This window comes from Balaenoptera borealis, assembly GCF_965194805.1.
Source record: "Balaenoptera borealis genome assembly, chromosome: 8".
Taxonomy (NCBI): Eukaryota; Metazoa; Chordata; class Mammalia; order Artiodactyla; family Balaenopteridae; genus Balaenoptera; species Balaenoptera borealis.
This window is the reverse complement of record NC_138865.1, coordinates 67,859,565-67,884,656: the sequence shown is the minus strand read 5'-3', so window position 1 is coordinate 67,884,656 and position 25,092 is coordinate 67,859,565. Positions and strand designations below refer to the sequence as shown.

Genomic DNA, 25,092 nt, shown 5'->3' with positions numbered 1-25,092 from the left:
TGGGGTGATTTATACCATTTCTGATGGGACCTCTCCTAGGAATGGAGTCCCCCCAAGAGAAAAGAAAGAGAAAGAGAGGAGCATCGCTTCCCACGTATATTCCAGGCAGCCTCACCCCCTGAGAGTTCCATTGTTCTCCATTATACTTTTTTCAAAGGATTTCCAGATCAAAGGAATTTGAGGAGTGCTCCATATGTTTTCCTCTGGTGAAGATTTACAGTGAATACTAGCACATTAAAGAGTCTGAGAAATCCTGCAGTAAAAATTCCTGCCTAGCTTTAACTCAGAGTTTCCCAAACTCTTTTGCCTGCAGCCCTCTTTTTCACAACACCTACTGTTTCAAGGAACCAGTGTTACATGGACACAGTTTGGGAAGGCTGGAGTGCAGATCAGGCTCCCACTGAGAAAGAGCTCAATCAGGAGACATTCTCACTGGGATACCCACCTGCAGTGAGTTCAGTGGTGGCCTCCAAAGGATGTGTCTACCTGAACTTCAAAATGTGACCTTCTTTGGAATAAGGGCTTTTGAAGGTGAATTAAGTTTAGGATCCTGAGATTAATCATCCTGGCTTAGTGTGAGCCCTAAATCCAACGATGAATGTCCTTATAAGAGACAGAAAGGACACACAGAGACACAGGGGAGAAGGCCATGTGAAGACAGAGGCAGAGATTGGAGCTGGGCTGCCATAGCCAAGGAAGCCTGGAGCCACCAGAAGCTGGAAGCAAGGTCCTCCTCTAGAGTCTTGAGAGTGGGCATGGTCCTGCTGACAGCTTAATTTCAGAATTCTGGCCTCCAGGATGGTTAGAGAATAAATTTCTGTTGTTTCAACTCACCCAGTTTGTGGTAATTTGTTACCGCAGTCCTAGGAAACTACTACACCACCCTTACCTTCCTTTGACACCACCCACTAGTGAGTTATTTGACACAAATTAATGCCTTTGATCATCATTTTCTTCATCTTCAAAGTGACGAAATAATACCTACTCTGTACACCTCCAGGGTATTTTTGAGTCTTGAAAGGAAAAATGGACACAAAGGTGCCATTTAAAGAGCTCCGGGATATGAGTCTTACCCTCCATCTGGGTATCAGACCCAGCTACTAGGATTGGGACCTCAAGGAGAGACAGGATATTGAATCAGAGAACATTGCTGGTCAGACCTCCCAAATGTTCATGTGTTCATTGTTCCAGGCACTGTAATAGGCACTCGGGATACAGAAATGAACAAAACATACCAAATCCCTGCCCTTGTGGAACTCATATAGTCAGTAAAGGAGTTAGACAGTGAATGTATAAGTAACCCGCTTAATGTGTCAGAGTGTGACGGAAGGTGTCTTGGGTTCTGATGCAGCCTATAGCCCTCACTTCCAGGTCACCATTAATTTAGCACATGGTAGCACTTTGGCTACAAAGATGCATGGGATAACATGCCTGATAATAGCAATGTGGTAGAGAAATTAGCATCCCCCTCTGTCCCCGTACACACTTTCCACCTAGAGAAGATCCTGAAAATAAGTAATTTAGTGGTGCTGGAGACATTTATCTTTGACAACAAAATAAGCAGGTGTCTAAGGCCAGGGTGACTCAGTAATTCCATTCCTTCGGATATACCCAAGAGATATGAAAACACAGGTCCATGCAGGATTGAAAAGAGGTATTCAAAGAAAAACTCATACAAAGATTCTCATAGCAGCATTATTCACAACAGCCAAAGGGGGGAAACAACCCAAGTATCCATCAATGGATGAATGGATAAACAAAAAGTGGTATAGCCACACAATGGAATATTATTTGGTCATGAAAAGAAATTGAAGTACTGATACATTCTACAATGTGGATGAACCTCAAAAACATTAAGCTAAGTGGAAAAAGCCAAACACAAAAGGCCATATATTGTATTATTGTTTTATTCAATTTATTTGAAATTTCCAAAATAAATCCATAGAGACATAAAGCAGATGGTGGCTGCCAGGGCCTGGGAAGAAGGGGCACTTGGGGAGTGACTACTTAATCGGAACTACTTAATTGGGGTGAAGAAAATGTTTTGGAACTGGATAGAGGTGATGGTTGCACAACATTATGAATGTACTAAATGCCATTAAATTGTACAATTTAAAATGGCTTATGTGAATTTCAACACACACACACACACACACATACACACACACACACACACACACACACGGAGTCAGTGTGTCCCTTTTATGTTGCTCCCTGGTCTAGGGGTGGGAGGGGCAGAAACATTCCCAAAGCTCTCACTACAAGTATGGGATCCACTATTGCTCAAGTTCAAAGCCAGAGCCCTGCCAATAGGAAAATAGGAGACATGTTCTTACTTAAAGGGCACTTAGTATGGGATTTAGCAGGCCCACAGCTTGCAGTGGGAGGGCTGGTGCAGGGGTGCCATGAAGTGTCCATGACACAAAACAAAGATGGAGAGCCTGGCCAGAAATTGAGGAGCATCCTTGGAGGGTTGGGGACAGCCCCCTTGGGAAAGCCCAAGTCTTAAAGTACCTTTCCTTGTATGATACAAAGGAAAGTTCATGTTAGCCACCCCACCCTGGCCTTTGTCCTTCTTGCACTGTGACTCCTTTCTGAGATTTTCCCTCCTGCTTCAATAAAGCATAAAAAGGAACGAAATTGAGTTATTTGTAATGAGGTGGATGGACCTAGAGTCTGTCATACAGAGTGAAGTAAGTCAGAAAGAGAAAAACAAATACCGTATGCTAATGCACATATATGGAATATAAAAAAATGGTACTGAGGAACCTAGTGGCAGGGCAGGAATAAAGATGCAGATGTAGAGAACGGACTTGAGGACACAGCGGAGGAAGGGGAAGCTGGGATGAAGTGAGAGAGTAGCACTGACATACATACACTACCGAATGTAAAATAGTTGGCTGGTGGGAAGCAGCAGCATAGCACAGGGAGATCAGCTCGGTGCTTTATGATGACCTAGAGGGGTGGGATAGGGAGGGTGGGAGGGAGGCTCAAGAGGGAGGGGATATGGGGATATATGTATACATGTAGCTGATTCACTTTGTTGTACAGCAGAAACTAACACAACATTGTAAAGCAATTATATTCCAAGATAAAAAAAAAAAAAGAAATTCACATGAATGTTACAACAAAGCATGTTAGGGGTAGGGTATGCATTAGCTTCCTATTGCTGCTGTAACAAATTACTGCAAACTTAAGGACAAACAATATATGTTTATTATTTACAGTTCTGTAGGATAGAGGTCTGATGTGGGTCTTGCTGGGCTAAAATGAAGGGTTTGGCAGGGCTGTGTTCCTTCTAAGGCTCTAGGGGAGAGTCCATTCCCTGCCTTTTCCAGCTTCTAGAGGCTGCCTGCATTCCTTGGCTCATGGTCTTCTTCCATCTTCCAAGCTAGCAACCTCATCACTCCAACATCTGTTCCATCATCATATCTCCTTCTCTGACTCTCTGCCTCCCTCTCCCATATTTTAAGGACCCTTGTGATTACATTGGGCCCACTTTGGTAATCCATGATAATCTCCCCATCTATCAGTCCTTAACTTAATCACATCAGCAAAATTCCTTTTGCCACATAAAGCAACACATTCACAGGTTCCGGGGATTAGGACATGGACATCTTTGGGCCATTATTCTGCCTACTACAGAGCAGCTGGGGAATGAGACATCTGCTGTGCAGAATCACTGATGACCATCAACAGAGAGACCCACAACCTGCAGGGCACAAGAGGAGAACTAAGTGAGAGAGCCCAAACTTTTTGATTGCTCCCTAAATTAGCAAAAGCTACCCTAATAGAATAGAAAAGGAGGAACTCAACAAGATGTGATTATAAGAATAAAAACCACCATGTATGATGCATTTAATAGGTGCTAGCCTCTCACCAAAAAATTGTATGTGGTATGTACTATTATTAAGCCACATTTTATAAATGTCAGAGAGATTAGTAAAAATTACCTGAAATCTCACAGCGAGTAAGTACTGCACGTGGCATTGGAATCTAGTTCTATCTCATGTGAGAGCTGACCCCTCAACCTAGTGTTGTATCAGAGCAGGCTACTTACTGAACACCCTCGTACTAGAAGCTTAAGATGATAGAAGTTTATTTCTTGTTCATGTAACGGTCCAGTGTGCGTATTTGGTGGGCAGCTTTCCTGGGGTGATTCTGGAGCCCAGGCTCCTTCCACCTGTGGCTCTGCCATCTGATAGGCCTCAGGGTCCCTTGTTTCCAGAGGCAGGTAGGAAAATAGGTGATGAAGAAAGCATGCTTGTTTTTTTACCACCTCCTCCCAGAAGGGATGCATCTCCTCTGCTCACATTCCATTGGCAAAGCTGGTCATATGGGCCCACCTCTATGGTACAGGCTAAGTCTCGCCCCTGGCTGGACAACCACTTCCCAGGAGCAACTTTATGCTTTGAATAGGAGGCATAAATGTGGTGAATAGCTGATCATCTCTGCCATGACAGTACTGATACCTGAATGAATGAGCGAGTGAATGAATGAGTGAGTGAATGGAGAAATCTTGCTTCTCACACTCCTGCTAACAAAAATAAAGGATGCTATCTATTTAAAGGTGCCTTTCATGGCAGGAGGAGAACTAACTAAATAACCTAAATAAATAGAGGAGTATCCAGGCTTGCTAAGGTCTCTAGAGTTATCAAAACAGCATCAAAACATTCCATCTTTTCTGAGGACACTGTAAGAGACATCTAATTGTCCATATATGTATGTATGGAATAGGCCCCCCAATATTTCACTGGACACTTGGACACCCATATTGAAGACTACATTCCAACCATCTTCACCACTAGTTTCAGCCATTGTGTTCTGGACAATGGGATGTATATGGAATTGAGACTTCTGAGGAAGTGTCCTTAAAAGAGGGGGCTCCTTTCTTCCCCTCTTTCTCCTTCCTCCAGGCTGGATGTTGAGGAGCCAGTAGCTCCCTAGGTTTGAGGCAGGAATAAACTAGAGGGAGCCTGGTTTCCTGCTGATCATGGAGTTGCCAAACGAGTCCCACACTGCCCAACTCTAGATTTGGTTTACATGAGAGAGATATCAATATCTATCATGTTTAAGCCACTGTTGTCTTCAGTTTTCTGTCACCTGCAGACAGTCCTAATCATGACTAATACACACAGGACTCTGTTTCTCTTTATCAAAGAGTATCATTATATAAAACACAACACTAATGACCAAAGCAGCCTCCACCACAGCTATTTCTGCAAACCAAAGGATTTACCTGGAAACCTTGTTTTCATCACTGGCATTTCTGGCTTCCCACCCTCAGTCGCCTCAGCTGGTGTCACTGATGGCAGGGCCTGCTGGGCAAGCTTTGCAAACAGGAGGAAATGAAGGGTTTTCTCATAGGCCTGGCCCACAAGTTGCCAATTGTCAAGGCTGTTTTACTGTTGAGTGACTCTGGTGGGTTGGGTTAAAAGTGCAATGGTAGAAGTCCTTCCAGACAGCTGTCATCTGCCTGGAAATTATAGTTTCCTATTACCCTTGTAAACATCCAGGGGCAGAAGCTCAAAAGTGACCCAGTTCCTACTGACACTTTTACAATGAGGCTTGCTTTACCTAATACCTTCCTGGTTAGGACTGCTAACCAAGATAACCTGCAATCCTGAGGCAGAGGCTGACACAAGGCAGGCCTCTACTGATTCATGGTGATGATATTTCTGTGGAAAGTTTTGCTTATCAGTGGGGAATTCAAACTCTCAGTTTTGACTTCTGCAGAATCTCAAAGTTTCAAGATACACAATAGGACATTGGTTCTAGTTCCTGACTCCGAGGAAGGCCCCACTGAGATCGTTGCTGACTTTATCTCCTTAGACCATCATAAGGTCTAAGGATGATAAATATTTGCAATATTTATTTGACCATGAATGCTTAGAGAAAGTGATGCATCTTATGGACCGCCTCCTTAGACATAAAGCATATATGTTCATGCAACACAAAACTTTGCCCACAATTTCCTGAGGTGCCAGGCCCCCTGAAGCCTATTCACGAGTCCAGAGCCCCCAGGCTAAGAAGTCTTTTTTTTTTTTTTAATTGGAGTATAGTTGATTTACAATGTTGTATTAGTTTCTGCTGTACAGCAAAGTGAATCAGTAATACATATATCCGCTCTTTTTAAGATTCTTTTCCCATATATATCATTACAGAGTATTGAGTAGAGTTCCCTGTGCTCTACAGTAGGTCCTTATTAGTTATCTATTTTATATACAGTAGTGTATATGTCATGCCTTTGAACCTCAGAGCAGATTTTAAAACCTCTGAAGTCATCCAATTTTTTTTTTCTCCACTTCTGCTCTCAAATGAAAGTAGACCAAGTCAGTTCTGGAAGCGTCAATTGTTCATGGGCTTTACGTTATTTATGACCAACAATGAGAAGAATGCTGCACACACTTCCTGCTCTGAAGTCCTTTATCTGAAACTCAAGTCCCATCTACCTCTCCTTTCCTGCATTATCTCACACAAACAGCCCATACTTGGCCATGTTGGACTGTTTATTTGCTGTTTCCCAAACATGCCAAGGTGCCTTCTTGTGCCCTCTGCCTTTGCTCAATAACTTCCTACCCCTAGACCCTCTTCGTTCATCACTATCTGTCAAAATGCCACTCATTCTTCAAGACGATGGAAAAATAAACTTCTTTATAAAGCTTTTCCCGAACACTTCCTTTGTGCTCTCAGCCTGAGCTTGAACATCTGTTAAGGTATGAACATCTTCTAACATGGATTATTTGGGCTGCCATACAGCAGAATATTTGAACTCTTGACATTTGAAATCAGAATGATTGGGTTTCAATCCCGACTCAGTGTCTTTCTTGCTATGTGACCTTGTATACATTTCTTAACCTATCTGTGCTTCAGTTCCCTCACTGACAAAATAAGACAGTAACAGCCTACTTCATAGTGTTAAGTGAGCTAATCCATGTAAAATTCTTAGTGCAGTGCCTGGCACACTGAAAGCATTTGATAAGGGCTAGTTATTTTTATTTTAATTGTATGCTTTTGTCCCCACCCCCTACCATTAGGCTATAAAGTAGTTGAGGGTAGACCCTGGGTCTTAGTCATCACTTTATACCTCATAGAACCTAGAAAGAAAAACAAACAAACAAACCTTTGCACATAGCAAATAACTAGTATATGATATTTGAATTTAAATGAATCATTCATAAACATGTAATCCAAGAACAAGAGATAGCACTGTTGTCATCTACATTTTATGAATAGATTAGACGCCAGGGAACAATAAGATGGATGCTATATTGAGACTACAAATCATTCTGGGTCTTGAAAAAACATCCTGATTACATCTCTCTGTCCTAATCCCAGGATTTTTATTACACCATGAAGGATACGCCAAGAATTCCCATGTTCTCCAATTAAAATTTTTTCAATTCCTTTTCAATTATACAGACATCTCTTCAGCAACTCCTCGGTGCCATATACTGTGGTAAGGGATCAGAAATGTCCTTCTTGGGCTCCTGCAAACTAGCTGCTCTTTAGCATTGGAATTCAAGCTCAGGACCCAGGTCATATACAAATTTTCATATTCTATAAGCTTGAAGCCCAATGCCAGATGGCAACCACTCTGCAAGATTTTCCTCTCTTGTGACAAGAGATGTATACTTATGTCAAATGGCAGAATAGCATGTCACACTTCATTATAAAATAATTCTAAAAATATGTATAGAAAATTACCTGGACCACTTGTGACCACCCAGCCCACTGAGCTGACCCAAATAGGCCCCTTGCCACATAACCACATAGAAATACTAGATACAATGTGACAAAAAATACCTTCCATGTAACCAAGTTTGATTTTTAAAAAAAGGAATTTTCAAGTGCCAAGAATAGCATGAAATCAAGTCAGAGGAACAAATATGAGCTGATACCAGGAGGAGGCCACAGGAGTTTCAGGTGGAGTTATGGACCCCCTGGGGCAAGGGAACTAGACTTCTAACACCTACAGAAAAAAAAAATGTGAGTTCAGGTCCAAAGGAGGGAAAGAATAGAACTGAACTCCCTGCATAAACACATTATCTGCCTGGGGTTTTGAGAGGGGTAAAAATAACTACCTGTGAAAATCAAAACTCTGAGCCCACATCACACAGGTTTGGGGCCTTAATTTATAAAACATTCATAATGTGGAACCTCTAGCTGATGATTTAACATAGCTTAGGGTCATTCATCCCCCCAGGAATCCAGCTAAAGCCAAGGCAAGATATTTCTGTAGAGACACTTTCAAAGTTCATCTCCTTGGGGTTGTTGCAAAGGCACTTCGAACTCAATGTGGAATCGTCCCTGCTTACCAAACCTGGTCATCTGCCAAAGCACCCTACTCATGAATGGCACCACTTCCCATTAAGACACACAAGTCTTGGAGTTGTCCTTGATACACTGCACCAACCATCACTAAGGCTCACTGATTTTTACCTTCTAAATATCTATCAGATCTGCCCATTTTTCTCCATTTCCAATGCCCCATCCTAGTCCAAGCCACTAATCATCTCTTGCTAGCCTCCTATCTGGTTTACCCTGCAACCACTTTATCAGGTGGAATCATATGAAATTGCCATCTTATAGGACAAATAGTCTGCATGTGGCAACTTCATATGATTCAACCTGATATTCCTTCCATCTGATTTCCACCCTACAAAAAGAGTTACATTTTCATAAAGCAAATTTGATCATGTTGTACCTGCCCCCTGCTTAAACTGTCCACAGCTTTCCTACTGCTCTTAAGATAAAGATTAAGCTCCTAAGCATGGCCTACAATGCCATTTGATCCCTACCTCCCCCAAGTTGTCTGTTTCCCACTCTTCCTCGTTCCCTCTAAACCTGACCCACTGGATCTCTTCTAGTGCCTCATCCCTTCCATGTTCCTCCCCGACAGAGCTTTTATACATGCTGTTCCCACTGCCTAGAATATTCTTCTAAACCCTCTTCAATTGTACAACTCCTTATCCTTTAGATCTTGGGAGCCTTGTCTGACTTCCCTGGCCTCATCAAGGGCCCCATCATATGTTCTCTTAATGCCAAGTTCATCTCCTTCATAGAGTTGCCCCAATTACAATTTTACATTTATCTGTATGATTATTTGATTTATGTCTGCCTCCCCCATTAAAGCTGTAAGTTTCATAAAGATAGTGACTGAGTCTGTTCTCACTGACCATTGAATCCCCAGCCCAGTGCCAGAGTAGGTGCTCAACATGCTTTTGAGTAAATGAAACATTAAAAACCATGGAATAGAGGAGTGAAGAGACTGGATGCAGGGTTACCAAGGTGGAGACTGAGGCAATGGTCCTGTAGGAGAAGGTGAGCGACTGAAACCAAGGCCATTTTTTTCATGCATTACCTTGGCTAATCTGAAGAACATTCCATCTTTTGCTTCGGGCATTTTATAAACAAGGAGACTAGAGATATCAAATGACTTGCCCAGAGTCACAAAATGGTAGATCTAAGATGCCTATCAAGGTTATCTGACTCCAAATCCAGCCGTCTTTCTATTTAAAACAATTGAGATAAGCAGAGGAGACAGCAAGGAACCCTGGAGTGAGAGCCAGGAACTCCAGTGCCGACAGGAGCTGGGCAGGTAATGTAAAGGGTGAGGCAGGTCAGAACCAAGATAAGACGGAGTGTTGGGAACCACATCCAGCTGGAACGTGTATATAATTCTAGCTCTAAATTATTATTGGTACACAGGAATGCAGGCCCGGTATTTTTAGGCTGTCCTAATTTTTAAGAGAGGTTCAAACCTTGACTTTTGTGTGCAGTCATTCTGATTTTGAAACACTATGCAGACCAAAGAGAGCATGTCTGCAGGAGGAATGTGGACTGTGGATATCAATTTGCAATCCCCAGTCTAGATGCATGGGAGAGTAGCAGGAAAGACGCACTATTGTTAGTACACACTTATGCTTGTACCTTGCATGGAAAATATTTGGGTAGGGCCCTCATAAATAATCTTAGCAATAGTTATCCAACTTGAACTTTGATGGTTCTGCAAAACTGAAAAGTTAGGATCAGTTAATCTATAACCAGCTTTATTGTTCCAAGATCACTATGTTCTGTTAAAGCAAAGAAACAACAACCACAGGAGGATAAACATCTTCCTCCCATGATCCTAAGGAAGGCAATGGGCAAGGAACTCAAATGGCCACTGCTGGAGAATGTGTAGATTACTGACTAGGCTACTCTCCTTCCAAAGAAAATATAGTCCAAAGATAAGCTGATAATGGCCCTTAACTTAATTCAAATTCCCAGTAGGAATTGCAGTCACTTTCAATATGCCAGAGATCATGGGAAAGTTCATCTTTATCTCATTCCGGGTTCCTTTCCTTAGAATTTTTCATTGAAGGAATAAAAAGATGTAACAAACTGCTCTTCCAAGAGAGAAGCTATGATCAAATAAATATCTGCTTTTTAGTTTCAGTTCCTCTAACTCTGGAGGGACCCGGCATGTAGAAGAGCTTCACAGATTTTCTCAATTTGACCTTCCCCACTCAAACACGAGCTAAGTACATGCCTCAGAAATTGTTGGGATCTTTCTTCCTATGGTGTTTATTTACTTAGTTAAATCACTAGCAACTCAGTTGCCATGGCGTTCGTGGAAGTTATTTTGTGAAGCATAATCCTAATTTGAAGTCCTAGAATTTTTCTTATATTCATTTGTAATTTTTAAAAGGCATCAGAAGTCAATAGAAGAAATCAGCCACAAACTTCACATATTCCTGGATCATGGAAAGAGGAATCATTTGATTGCTGTCCTGGAGAGATAGCATATTTACATCACTTTAGTGAGGCTAGGCTAACTACTAGATCGAGTAACCCAGAAGTTTTAACATACTAACAGAATAAAAATTTGTTTCTTACTTCCATCACAGTTCAATGCGGGTTGGCGAGGCAGGGGAATGAAAAGTTCTGCTCCACGTGGTTAATCAGGGACTCAGGATCCTTCCATCATGTGCTTTCACCATCTCTCAGTCCAGGGGTTGGCAAACTTTCTGTAAAGAGCCATATAGAAAACATTTTAGGCTTTGTGTGCCATATGGTCTCTGTCACAACTGTTCAGCTCTGCCACTGCAGCACAAAAGGAGCCAGAGACAATATGTAAATCGAGGACTTCCCTGGTGGCGCAGTAGTTAGGAATCCGCCTGCCAATGCAAGGGACATGGGTTGTAGCCTTGGTCCGGGAAGATCCCACATGCCGCGGGGCAACTAAGCCTGTGTGCCACAACTACTGAGCCTGTGCTCTAGGGCCCATGAGCCACAACTACTGAAGCCCGTGTGCCCCAACTACTGAAGCCCGCACGCCTAGAGCCCGTGCTCTGCAACAAGAGAAGCCACCGCAATGAGAAGCCCACGCACCGCAACGAAGAGTAGCCCCCACTCGCCGCAACTAGAGAAAGCCCGCGCGCAGCAATGAAGACCCAACGCAGCCAAAAATAAATAAATAAATAAATTTATATTAACAAAATGTAAATAGATAAGTATGGCTGTGTTCCAATAAAACTTTATTTACAAAAACAGGCAGTGGGCTGTAGTGTGTTGACCCCTGCTCTGGGACCTTGTCCCTCTCTGCATTCAGACAGTAGATAAAGAGTGAGCACTATGGAAGAGGCACATGTAAAATTAATGCCTATCCCCATATAACTGTCCTGAGGATTATATTAAACAGTGTTTGTAAAGTGCTTAGTGCAAAGGTCAGTATGTAGGATTTGCTCAATAAATGGCACCATCATCTTTTGTTTTTAATACAGGAATAAAGTATCTTTGGTATTTACAGGAGAAAGTGGTCATACTTAATTGAGGGAGATCAGGAAAGGTTACAGTTGATTCTCAAAGGTAGGATAGGATTTTAACAAACAGAAGTGGGGAACAGCTTGAGCAAATGTGTAGCAGCTGGAAGCACTGTAGGTTTAGTAAGCACATGTAGTTGAGTTTGGCTGTAACACAAAGTTATTTGGAGGAATCAAGGGACATAAGTCCGGAAAGATAAAAAGGTTTTGAACACCAGGTTTAAGGTTTAGACATATAGTGGCAATAGAGAGCCATTGTAAGTTGTTGAGAAGTATACACACAAATCTTGGGTGCCAAAAATCTGTTTGTAAATTTGTTGTTTGAAACACAGACTGTTTTCTAACACACTATAAGCAATGGGAGTTAGAGGCCCAGATTGGTCTACAGAAGCTTGTTTCTCAGGTGTTTATAATTTTTAAGTATCTGCAAAGAAGAATTGTTTTACTCAACCAACATATCCAGAAAGTTATTCAGCTATAGAGCTATATAAATGTTGCTCTGATTCTCATTGTCTTAATCTAAAATAAGCTTTCCTAGGAAAAGTTCCTCAGTTAACATGTACAGAGATTTATAGCCAACTATTGAAATTCCTGGAAGGGTATGCCATGATAAAATATAGACTCAAGTTTTTTGCCAAATCATTTGGATACTGAGAAGTAATTTGCATAGAGGTGGAACCATGAAGTCAGAAGCTTATTTAGCTGGGCCTTCATTTCTAGATTCCTAAAAAAGAACTACTTACCCCTAATTGACACAAACCTGTTGGGCTTGTTTTTCAGAACCCATCTGTGTTGAAAGCATTGATTTCAGCTGCCTTCTGTGCAGGACTCCCTGCTTCCACCTGCTGCTGGAGAAATCTGTTCTGACATTCATGTAAGGTCTACCTAAACTACAACTGAATGGAAGCCTCAAAATTGGAAGCACCCAGTGCCAGTGCCTCATTCTGACATTTAATGTTAATAGTCATTTATTCACTCATTTATTCCACAAATATTTATGAGTATCTGCTGTGTGCCAGATACTGCACTGGTGCCAGAGGTAGTAGAGATAGCCCGTGAGAGTCACACTGCAAACAAGTGTTTACACTACAGTATTATAATTTATTTTGTGAGGTATGTCCAGGTCAAAGTGGTACATAGGAAAAGAGGCATCTAAAATTGTCTACAGGATCAGAAAAAGCTTTTCTGAAAAGATAATATCTGAGCTGAGATGTTAAATAGAAGCTTTCGAGAGAATGGGAAGGCAGCATCTCAAGTAGAGAAAGCATTTGATTACAGAGCATTGTGTATATTCAATGAATATTTGCTAAGGGAATGGATGGATGGATGGATGGATGGATGGATGGATGGATGGATGGATGGAAGGATGGATGTGAAGAAACCTTTGGAAACCCTGTACTGTCCTCTACCCAGAGTCAGTCAGTCTTTCTTCCATACAGACCTCCAGTGTGCCTTGAGGTTTAATTCCAATTCCACCTCCAGCTCTAGAGAAGACATTCTAGTTTTTCTCTTTCTGTTAAATTAAAAATTTTAAATCTTGAGAATGAGAGATTTTCATCCTAATGCACATGTAAGCAAATGGGATACTGAATACAACCCCATACTCACTGTGAGCCCAGTGTGCTGGGGAGAGATGCCAAAGGAGATTCGATCCAGGCTACCAATAAATTATAATGTCACTAGAGAATCAAGATTTGTATTCAAGAAATAAATCAGAACAAAGCCAGCAAGTACCAAATTGTATGATTTGTACTCAAAGTTATACAAGAATTTGGGAAGTTCACAATCATTAATACAGCTGAAGTTGAGATTTCTGTCTCTCACAAATATCTGAAACAATTTGTGGAGATAAACGTCTTTGAGCCTGTTGAGAGGGTTTGAATAAGGCCAACCTAAAGAATTTCTCGAGTTTTCTCCCTTCCATGACAGTATGCCTAGCCTGGCAAACACTTTCTCTTCTTGCTTCTTTCCTTCTTTTCCTTTCTCCACCCCCTTCATTTTCCCCTCTCCCCACTGTCTGTTTCATACTCAGAACTACTACTGATAGTGCAAACTGAATGAGATTATGAAACTCAATGGCAGGAGGCAGGCGCAAGGAAGGCTGGATAAAATCCCAGAAAGACAAATCAAAAGGTAGTTTCCAGGAGCTGAGCAGATTCTCTCTCTCTCTTTTTTTTTTTTAAAGATAGTAGTCATCTTTTCTTTTTTTTTTTTAAATTTATTTATTTATTAATTTATTTTTGGCTGTGTTGGGTCTTGGTTTCTGTGCGAGGGCTTTCTCTAGTTGCGGCAAGCAGGGGCCACTCTTCATCGCGGTGCACGGGCCTCTCACTGTCGCGGCCTCTCTTGTTGCGGGGCACAGGCTCCAGACGCGCAGCTCAGTAGTTGTGGCTCATGGGCCCAGTTGCTCCGCGGCATGTGGGATCTTCCCAGACCAGGGCTCGAACCCGTGTCCCCTGCATTGGCAGGCGGATTCTCAACCACTGCACCACCAGGGAAGCCCCAGATTCTCTCATTTCTTCATTGGAGAGTGGGGAGTATGCCTCAGACTGCCAGACAAGTGTCTCTTTCCTTCTCTGGGCCTCCTGACCATTGTCACAGGACCCTCAAAAGGCATCCTCTTACAAAGGTCCTTTCATATTAATTTTATCTGATCCTGGGTCTGCCTAGTATTTAATGAACAGATTTGCTGTATCACTGAAAAGCCTCTTCAGTTTAAATCTCTGCCAAAAAAGTTAAGACAATAGCCTATAACAAAAATCTCCCCCCAAATTTTCTGTGGATTGTAGCTATCCTAAGGATATTCGGTATGAACATGAATACTTGAAGAAACCTCATTTGTGACTCACAACACTGGTGCTGATTTTTTTTTTACTATAAAGAAAAGCCTTAGATATTTGGTATATCCTTGAACCCAATAATGCCTCTTCTAAAAATTTAGATATAAACATAGATATAGCTATGAGGGGGCTCATCAAAGCTTTGTTTATAGTAATAAAAACTTGGAAACAACCACAGAGAAATGTTTAATCTGTACTATGGGATACTATGCAAAGAAAATGGTGTTATAGGAAAATATCAAAGAGAAATATTCGTAATACAGTACATTAAAAAGTTGGTTTCAAATTAATATAAACTATGATCTCATGTTAATAGGAAATACAATAAAAATTGTAACATTGTAATATTCACCTTCTTCCTCCCTCTACCTCCAAAATGAATCCAGTCTTTGCCTGCTCAGGTTACCAGTACTGCTGCCTCCATGACCTCCAGGCTACCTATACCATCCCCATCAATGACATCTTACCTTAAGAAAAGAGTTCTGTTTTTCTCAGACAAATTCTTTGAGTTTTGTGATGTATAATCTGGGTAATGGAGAGAGAGACAGAACTAAAGAAGAAGAAAAAGGAGGACTTCCATCTAAAAGGCAACTGAATCTACATAATAAAGTGCTAATATAGAGAAAAGGTATCTTGAGCTGGGGAAGAGGAAGAGTTTCCCAGGGGATGTAGAACAGCATCAGGGTGTGAGGAAATGGGACAGAAGAGGAAAGTTGTGAAAACTTAGTATGGAAATGTATTTGAACCCCTTCATGGTTTTGTAGAAGTGGCAATAAAGAATTTTATTTCTTAAACATTAATTTTGCTTGCTGGACCCAAAACTGCATGAGGGGCTTACATTTATTAGGATTATATTTATATGCACATCCATAAGGAAAAAGAGATGCAGGTTTATCCACTAAGATATTAATATGATGTGAACGACATGGTTTTATTCTTTTTACATATCTATATTTCCTAAATTCTCTAGCTTTTTGTGCATATATATAGAATTTTTTTCATTTACTCTTCAAGTACCTCTTTGAAGTAGACACCATTATGACAACTATTTCACAGATTAGGAAACTAAGGCATGGAGAGAGAGGTTTGGCAACTTGCCCAAAGTCACACAGCCGGTAGCTGAAGAGTTAGGAAATGACCCCAACCAATCTGACTCCAGAACCTGTGCCCCAAACACTGACACCAACTACATAGCTTCTTATTCTTTCTTATTTTATAAATTTATTTTCAAATGAAATATTTCCATTCTACAACAAAGTATAATAATGAGACTGAAATAACCAATATTCAGGTACCCATCATGCCACCCTAATAAATCCTAATGTTTTGCCATATTTTCTTTAGATACACATGTTTAAAGAAAAAAAATTATAGATACAACTAAAATGTTTGTTTTAGCAGTGAAGACCATATTAATTAAAAGCAATGAAAGGCCAGATAACAAGTAGACTGTATTTATCCATATCCCACTGAAGTCTGCCCACCCCGTAATCAACAACAGGAAGCTCTGAGGGTATGAAGACTGACTCTCATTTTCCTAAGGGGGGTGGAATGAGCCAAAGAGAATGTGAGATGGTGGCAATGGGAAGTATTTTTTACCCTAACTTCGGCCCCACTTTGAACGAAGCAACAGCTTATCTTGAATCTGGTGTTTATATCGTTTCCTTGCATATTTTGTATAATCCTACCACACAAGTAGATTTTCATTAAATATAGCATTGTCTGTCCTGCCTTTAGGAATTATATACATAGGGTCATAATGTGCAATCAAAATGTACACAATGGTCAGTGTTGGTCCCTCCCTCTCAATCTCAGTCTATTGCCTCTTCAACATGCTTTAATTTTGTTTGTCCCTTTGTCTCTCTGTGCTGCATTCTGAGTGAATTCTGAGTGAATTCTTCAGTACTACTTTCCAATTCATTAATTCTCCCTATAAGTATGAAATTTTGTATTTCAAAGACTACAGTTTTTTTCTATTTTCCAGGATTTCTAATTCATCCTTTTTCATTTCAGATTTCATTTCTGTTACTTTTGTTTTACAATTTCTTATTTTCAGTGAATTTTTTTTAAAGATTTATTGATTTATTGATTGATTGATTGATTGATTGCTATGTTGGGTCTTCATTTCTGTGCTAGGGCTTTCTCTAGTTGTGGCAAGCGGGGGCCACTCTTCATCACAGTGCACGGGCCTCTCACCATCGTGGCCTCTCTTGTTGCGGAGCACAGGCTCCAGATGCACAGGCTCAGTAGTTGTGGCTCACAGGCCTAGTTGCTCCGTGGCATGTGGGATCTTCCCAGACCAGGGCTCGAACCCGTGTCCCCTGCATTAGCAGGCAGATTCTCAACCACTGCACCACCAGGGAAGCCCTTCAGTGAATTTTATTTCTTCATTTTTCTCCTTGAATACCTTAAACATATATAGTTAGTTCAAAGTCTTTGTCAGATAAATTAATAAAATAAAATAAATAAATTTAATAAATTAATAAGTTAATCTCATCTATAATGAATTCATGTCTTCCTTATCATTAGATTCCTTTATATGTTTACAGTTATTAATTTGCAGGTTTAGTTTAAATCAAATGGATTTTGTTTTCAATTTCTCTTTCTCCCACTTTGCTGTCCCTCATTCTAAGAGTTTTGAAGCTGCGTCCACATAGTGATCCAGACCCCAATCCAGAGCGCAACCTCATAAGAATAGTTTAGAAATGCCCTGTGGTGATAATTGGGATATTTCCAATAAAGTCACTGAGTCAGCAGGCAGTTTGGTTTGGTTGCTGGTCAAACCACTGAGCCTCTATTCTCCTTCCTCCCAAATCATGCATGTGAGAGGATGTACAGGCTCCAAGAATTAGCTGGTAGCAGTTTTTTCCCCCTTAAACTTCTTTTATGAGAGATGAGTCTCATTCCAGTACCTGGCTTCAAGTAGCAATCCTGTGTCCTGTCTTCCAACTCTCCTGGAACATTTTCAAGTCTCTGTTACCCAAAAGAGCCAAGCTCCTAACTGCTACCGCCTGCTTCCAGGTCCAGAGCCCAGCAACCCTGTAATTCCAGCACCACCTACCACTTACAGTTCATTCATTTCTGATATACAGGGACATTTAATCTTATTTCTTTAGTCCATTTATCTTTTAACGTGAACCATATAAAATTTCTAAAATTTGACAATTTTAACCTATGAGAACTTCAATCACAGAAAGTTCAACTTAATATTTTTTGCTTTCTTTTTTCATATTTTATCTGTTGTGTCTGCATTTTGGAGCAGGGTGTGTGTGTCCAAATATAATTTCCTTTTCCAATTCGACCATAAGTCTCTTCTATCCCTTAAAATGAAATTCCCATTCATGTGAGTTGGAAGTTGACTGTCAGAAAAATAAATAACGAAGATGCAGTGTTCTTAAGGTCAAAAATAAGGATCAGGGGCTTCCCTGGTGGCGCAGTGGTTGAGAATCTGCCTGCCAATGCAGGGGACACAGGTTCGAGCCCTGGTCTGGGAAGATCCCACATGCCGCGGAGCAACTAGGCCTGTGAGCCACAACTACTGAGACTGCGCGTCTGGAGCCTGTGCTCCGCAACAAGAGAGGCCGTGACAGTGAGAAGCCCGTGCACCGCGATGAAGAGTGGCCCCTGCTTGCCACAACTAGAGAAAGCCCTCGCACAGAAACGAAGACCCAACATAGCCAAAAATAAAAATAAATAAATAAATAAATAAAAACAAGTGGATGAAAACTCTAAGAAGTAATTTTTAAAAAAAAAGAAAAATAAGGATCAAAGAAAAGAAGTGTTACCCAATTAAGGAGACTAAAATGGGAGGGAGCAATGATGGAGAAGGAAATAACCAGGGTTGAAAAGGGGGACAAGATGGGATTAAAGGACGCTGAAGAGGACGCTGTTAGAGAATACACTTGTGAAACACGTTTCTGGAGGCCAGTTCGAGAAGTGAGTGTGAGGTCCAGGAAAAGGAATAATAAGCTTATATGTCAAGTGTTGCAAAGAAAGCAGATTTGACCTAAACTCTGGATTGCCCTGGGAACTCAGTCAGAAAGGTCCTTTTTTTCCCCAAGTGCAAAAGGAAATAGCTTAGCTGGCCTGGATTCAAAGAGGTAGGTTCAAAGAAGCCCAAATTATGTTAATCTATCTCAGGTTGACATGCTCAATTCTGCTGTGTGTGTCCCTGTCTCTTGTTTGGCTGTAGAGCGGTTCTATCCCAAGCTTCTCCACAATAGAGTCAAGGTGACTTGACTCCCTACAGCTGGGTGAGGTACTGGTGATTCACCACAGAGGAGCAACCCTGGAAGGAATTAAGGGGTAAGAACATGGTAGAAGGAAAAGAAATCTCTCCATCTGGTGGTTGATCACTGGAGTGATGACCAGGAGAAAGTGACAGGAGCTGATTGTTTGAAATGTGATCTTGGTTTTGTCTGTTTGTTTGTTTGTTTTTTTATGATCTTGGGTTCTTAAATTCAGCTTGGGATGCCCTTCCAACAATCAGCATCTCAAACATGCAAAATCTCTTCTGCAAAATAATGTATACCACTTATGTTAATTCACAAGAGCATCATAATAACTACTCTGCCTCACATACACAATATAAAGATAGCTACGTAATGCCTTTCTGTTTCCCCAACAGAAGTGATACATAATCACATGCTAAGCTTTCCTCTCACCTTTCTGAGTTAGCAACATTATCTTAAGTATCTTCCAGTTCACATACTTTTCTTGAATGAACTGGAGTGATGAGCTTTTGGCTCTGGTCTCTCTTTCATGTGTGAATCATTAAGCCAGACTCCTGTAATTCTATTGTGTATCTGATGTCTCTTCTTTCCAGCAACTTCAAATTCACCCGTATGAAGCAAAACATCTGGTTGCTGGACATGACTTCACAAGTCTGGTATTCTGATTACCTTGTCAGTTATCATGAAGACAGCAAGCCATTCCATCATTAGAAGTCTGGCTTCCTCTCCTTTTATTTATTTACTTTTTCCTCCCCTCCCCTGCCTCTCCTTTTAGATGAACACATAAGAAGAGCCAAAGCCTCTAGTGTATATGAAACCAGTGACATTTGCATTCCCTGCAGACACACCCTCTTACCCTCACTAGCCCCGGCTTTATTGCATCTGAGGATTGAAAACTTGTTTTCAGACTTGATTACAAAATTGTTTCAAAGATGTTATGCTTGAATAAATTGTCTGAAAAGAACTGACTGAAAACCTTCTTAATGGGCACAGTTTTAGCTCCTTCTTCCCCAAGATGCCAAAACATCTTACAAGGAACATGAGAATTAAGTATATATTTTTTGTTTGTCATATGGAATCTATCCCATTGCCTTGGAGTTACATCTCATACGTTTTATCTCATGCTAGTTGGTTGCATTTCATTAGTTTAATCAGTATGCATCAACCCAGGGGAATACTGGAAAGAAGGAAATTCAAGCACAGCCTTACAGTATAGTGCAGTGTGAGAGAAAGGGTGCAGGATTTGTTTCTTAGCCTCTATGGATCTCAGTTTACTATCCATTCAATCAGGAATGTAGTACTGTTCTCACAGGAGCTGTGACAAATGTATATAAAATCTCTGAAAACTGTAAAGTGCTAGAGCATTTTTCATCACTGTTTTAATTATAATAAAATTATACAATAATGGCACAGGAAGGGACCTTGGAAATAAACTTGTTAGGATTTAAGTGATGGGGAAACTGGGGACCAGAGGGATTAAATGACCTACTTGTAGACATAGAGCATGTTGGGGGCAACTCAGACTTTGAATACAGGTATCTGAATCCTTCTCAGATACTCTCACTACTACAAGGGCCATGCAGATAAAAAGAGAGAGAGAGAGGCTGGCTGCCAGTTGAGGAATCAGTGGAGTGTACTGGAACTGGACTGTTGGGAACTGGAAATGCATATGCCCCATTCAGAGAAGACAGATAATATTTGTTTCTGGGTAATTTTTTACCATATCACCATGTAGGTCCAGGACTGCCATATCTTCTAATTTTTTCTAGAAAGATCAGAAATCTAGATTTTTTTGATATGTAAAACCTAATTTTTAAATGATATTTCAATTTTTAAAATAATGTTGTGTAGGTCAAACAATATCTGAGGGTTTAAATTAGCCCATGATTTACCAATTTGCAACCTGTGGAAATGTCCTAATTCTTTCTCATGGTATCAAAGGCTTTTCGTGATCCAGCCCCTGCTTCCTTCTCAGCTCACTTTCTAACCGTCCTTGCCTGTGCTTAGGCGCCAGCAGCACTGAACAGCTTATAATTCTACAAACACGCCTACTGATTCTCACGAACATGCCCACTGACTGTCACTTGCTTATGTTGTACCTTATGCCTGCAATGAACCTTCCTCCCATATTATATCTTATCTTTCTACCAGGAACTAATCTCTGAACAGTCTCCCCACCACAACACCACACAATGTGTTCATCCATTATATTCTTACAATGTCCTGCATGTATTCTTGCATTTACCTCATAGTATGGCAAGTACTTATTTTGTCTGTTATTCCAATCAAAATCTCAACTAATGTTGAGAAATTAAACTCTTCATTCTTATTCCAATGTGACCATTGATCACCCTTCCCGAACCCCACTCTGCTTCTTGACTGGTCTTTGACTCAAAGTACTGCTGATCTGCTGAAAGAGATGCTGAAATCTTCTCTCCATGGATGACTTCATGAAGGACACCCTCCCCAAGGACCCAGGTAACTTTACCTCTTCTTTTGATGGGAGGTTGTGTAAAGCAGTCCACCTCCTGAGCACAGTCCTCTGTTCAGCACCTGAGGCCAGCGTATTCCATGTTCAGGTCCTGCCCTTTTATGTTGTTTTCACTTTTGTTCCTGTCCCATTTGTCCTCCAAAGTAGTGAAGCTTTCCCTAACTGGTACTCGTCACTAAAGCTAACTCTTGGAGCTCTTATCTGATTCACTGCAGTTTGGGATCTCACACAGAACTATGATCCTTCACTGCAACAATGACAGGTCAATGGAGGGGGGAAGTGGAGGGTGAGGTCAACTCTACCTGAATTGTATGGAGCTATGGGGGATGATAGATTGATCAAAGAAAAATCGTGGTGCTGTTAACTGAAGAAAGGTAAATGAATGCCAGACAGACAAAAACACAGATAATCACTGCACTAGATCCTCTTAATGCCCAGTCCAAGATTTCTTCCACAGCTCCCTATTATCCCAATCTGAGCGGCTACTTGATTGTCTACCTTCAGATTCTTGATGTTTCATCAGAATAAACTCTGATTTGGGTTGTTTATCATAATAAATCCTTTGATGTACAGTTGGAAATAATTCACTTTAAATTGGCAGGACCATGGACAGCACCCAGGTTTGCACCATAAATTCTTTTTTTAAAAATTTATTTATTTTACTTATTTTTGGCTGTGTTGGGTCTTCATTGCTGCGCGTGGGCTTTCTCTAGCTGCGGCGAGCAGGGGCTACTCTTCATTGCGGTGCGCGGGCTTCTCATTGCGGGGGCTTCTCTTGTTGTGGAACACGGGCTCTAGGTGCGCAGGCTTCAGTAGTTGTGGCGCGCGGGCTCAGTAGTTGTGGCTCGCGGGCTCTAGAGCGCAGGCTCAGTAGCTGTGGTGCACGGGCTTAGTTGCTCCACGGCATGTGGGATCTTCCCGGACCAGGGCTCAAACCTGTTTCCCTTGCATTGGCAGGTGGATTCTTAACCACTGCGCCACCAGGGAAGCCCCAATACCATAAATTCTTATCATCTGAAACAGGAAGAAATCTTTGCAACATGTTAAAGCTCTCCACATTTATAGATAAAAAACTAAGGTTATTACGACTTGTCCAAGATTTTAGAGAGCTGAAGATCAAATCTAAGTCTTAAAATCCAGGTCCCTTTGCCCTATACCCTGCTTTCCCAACACATTATGATAACATGGTAACATGGGGGAAAGGGCAAAGGGACAAATATAGGAGACAGTAGTGTACACCTCTTATTTCTCCGTTTCTAGCATGGATCTCCTCTTATTTTGGTAAATATACCTCTATTTCTGTTTTGGAGAACTACCCTTCCCCTACTGCAGTGAATATATCCTGCTTTCCTCTGGTCAGTGGGTGTGATGTGTCCCAGACTGGGCCTATTAGGTTCTCGCTTCCATGATTTCAATATGAGCAGGGTTACTCAAGAAAGAGCATATAGTAGGAGGAGACACATTCCCTTGCTGGCATCCTGGAGTGGATCTTCCAAATTTGAAGAAACTTTTATTTCATATAACCTAACCTGTGCATATGTGAAGATAAATATTTTTTATTTTATTCTTTTTAATATTTATTATAGCTCTTCCTTTATTCTTATACCATTCACCTCTCCAAAGCTATCAAGAATTAAGCAGTGTTTAGTGTTTTTCCACTTCACCTGGTAATTTATACTTTTACCCAGAGTCCTGGAGAGATAGTGCAAAGTAGAATTTAGCTCTGAGATAATAATCAATTTCTCAGTCTAAAATAGAAATATTGGGCTTCCCTGGTGGTGCAGTGGTTGAGAATCTGCCTGCCAATGCAGGGGACACGGGTTCGAGCCCTGGTCTGGGAAGATCCCACATGCCGCGGAGCAACTAGGCCCGTGAGCCACAACTACTGAGCCTGCGCGTCTGGAGCCTGTGCTCCGCAACAAGAGAGGCCACGACAGTGAGAGGCCCGTGCACCGCGATGAAGAGTGGCCCCCACTTGCCGCAACTAGAGAAAGCCCTCACACAGAAACGAAGACCCAACACAGCCATAAATAAATAAATAAATAAAAATTAAAAAAAAAATCTAAAATAAAATAGAAATATTAAAAAGTCTACTTATAATGAGCCTTAAACCTGCCTTTGTGACATATTCCAAAGTTATTATTCTTCTACATGGGTGAGCCCATAAATTGCTGAGTTTGGATTGATTTATATTTCATTCACAGCTTGTGTGATATTGCTTTCCATCTTATAGTCTTCAGTTGCCCTGAGTTCATTTAAAATCTGTCACCACACTCTTTGTAGACAACTAAATAGCATTATCCACAATTTGTTGATGGAGAGATTATTAATAGAATTTACATAGCTGTATGTAGCCTCAGTGAACAGAATGGGAGTGAAAAGACAAGGACGAGGAGAAGAATGAGGCATCTTGTGTAGTAGAAAGAGTCTGGTTGAGGGTCAGACTTGGGATAGTAGGGTTCTAGTTCTAACTCTGTCACTAATCAAGTTATCCTGGGTCGATCATATTTCTCTGGGTGGATGAAACTGCCTCTAACATTCCTTTCAACCTAACATTGTAGGATCTCTCCAGTCATTCATGCCATTAATTTTATAAAGTCTACTCTTTATCATCATAAATTGATCAATAATGGGGTGCGCAAAGACTACGTGTTGCTTGTACCTTTTCAGATCTTGAAAATGTGTATTTATAAGGAAAGCGATTGCACCCTCTGCAGATATTTAGCAAGTCTGGCAGGAAATCATTCACATTTGACACCCTCTGTGTCCTTGTTTCAAGTGGATTTTGGCACTTACATCTTTGGCCCTGTAATCATACAAGGGATTTGAACTGCAGAAATGCCTGGTATGATGCTGGATTAAAAATCCAAGACCTGGATTCTGGCCCTGTAGCTCCTTCTGTATACATGACTATGGTGTACAGTACTCATTAGGACTCTGGTGGATACAGAAACCCAACTCAAGGCCACTTAAACACCAAGGTCCATAGATTCCATGGAAGAACTGAACCACCAAGCTGCAGGAGATCAGAAATGCACCTGAGCACCTGGAACAATCAGGGACTCAGGCTCAGTCAGGACTCACCTTTCACCTGGTCTCTGCTCCTCCCAGAATGCTGGCTTTGTTCTCTTTTTTTCAGACTGGTTTTCTCTGCCTTTTTCAGCTCTATATTGTTACATTTACTTATTCACTCAATAGTTGTTGCCTTTGAGCCTGACTGCATGACAGGCACCGTTCTAGGCACTAGGGAAATAGTAGTGACAAGGAAAATGTCTGCCCTCAGGGAACTCGTGTTCTCGTGGAGTGGAGAAAGTCACAGAACAAATGAATGTACAAATAATATATAAGGTAGTGTTAACTGCTATGGAGAAAAATAACCAGTATAAGGAGTTAGGGAGTGCTGAGTGGTTGTGGTGGTAGTGGTGGTGTGTGTTATTTTATAAAAGTGGTCAGGGAAAGTGTTCTAACATTTGGTTATACATGAACAAACCATGAAGTTAGGGAGAAAGTAGTAAGAATATTTGGTGGAACAGCAAACACAAAGACTCCTAAGTGGGAACATACTCTGACATGTTCAAGGACAAGCAAGGGGCCAGTGTGCTAGAGTATAAGTGGGAGAAAAGAAGAGTGCTAAGAGACACGATCAGAAAGGTAACAATGCCCAGACCATATAAATCCAAGATCATTGTAAGGATCTGGGTGTTTACTCTGGGATGGAAAGT

The 25,092-nt window shown here is 41.1% G+C and overlaps 1 long non-coding RNA gene across 2 annotated transcripts in view; it reads right to left on the bottom strand.

Moving 5' to 3' along the window:
* Window positions 1-25,092, bottom strand: part of LOC309634418 — a 136,284-nt gene that overhangs the window by 86,284 nt on the left and 24,908 nt on the right. For both annotated transcript variants that reach the window (XR_014248083.1, XR_014248084.1), the window contains exon 2: window positions 10,882-11,012. This is a non-coding gene — a long non-coding RNA (uncharacterized lncRNA). The remainder of the gene's footprint in view (window positions 1-10,881; window positions 11,013-25,092) is intronic.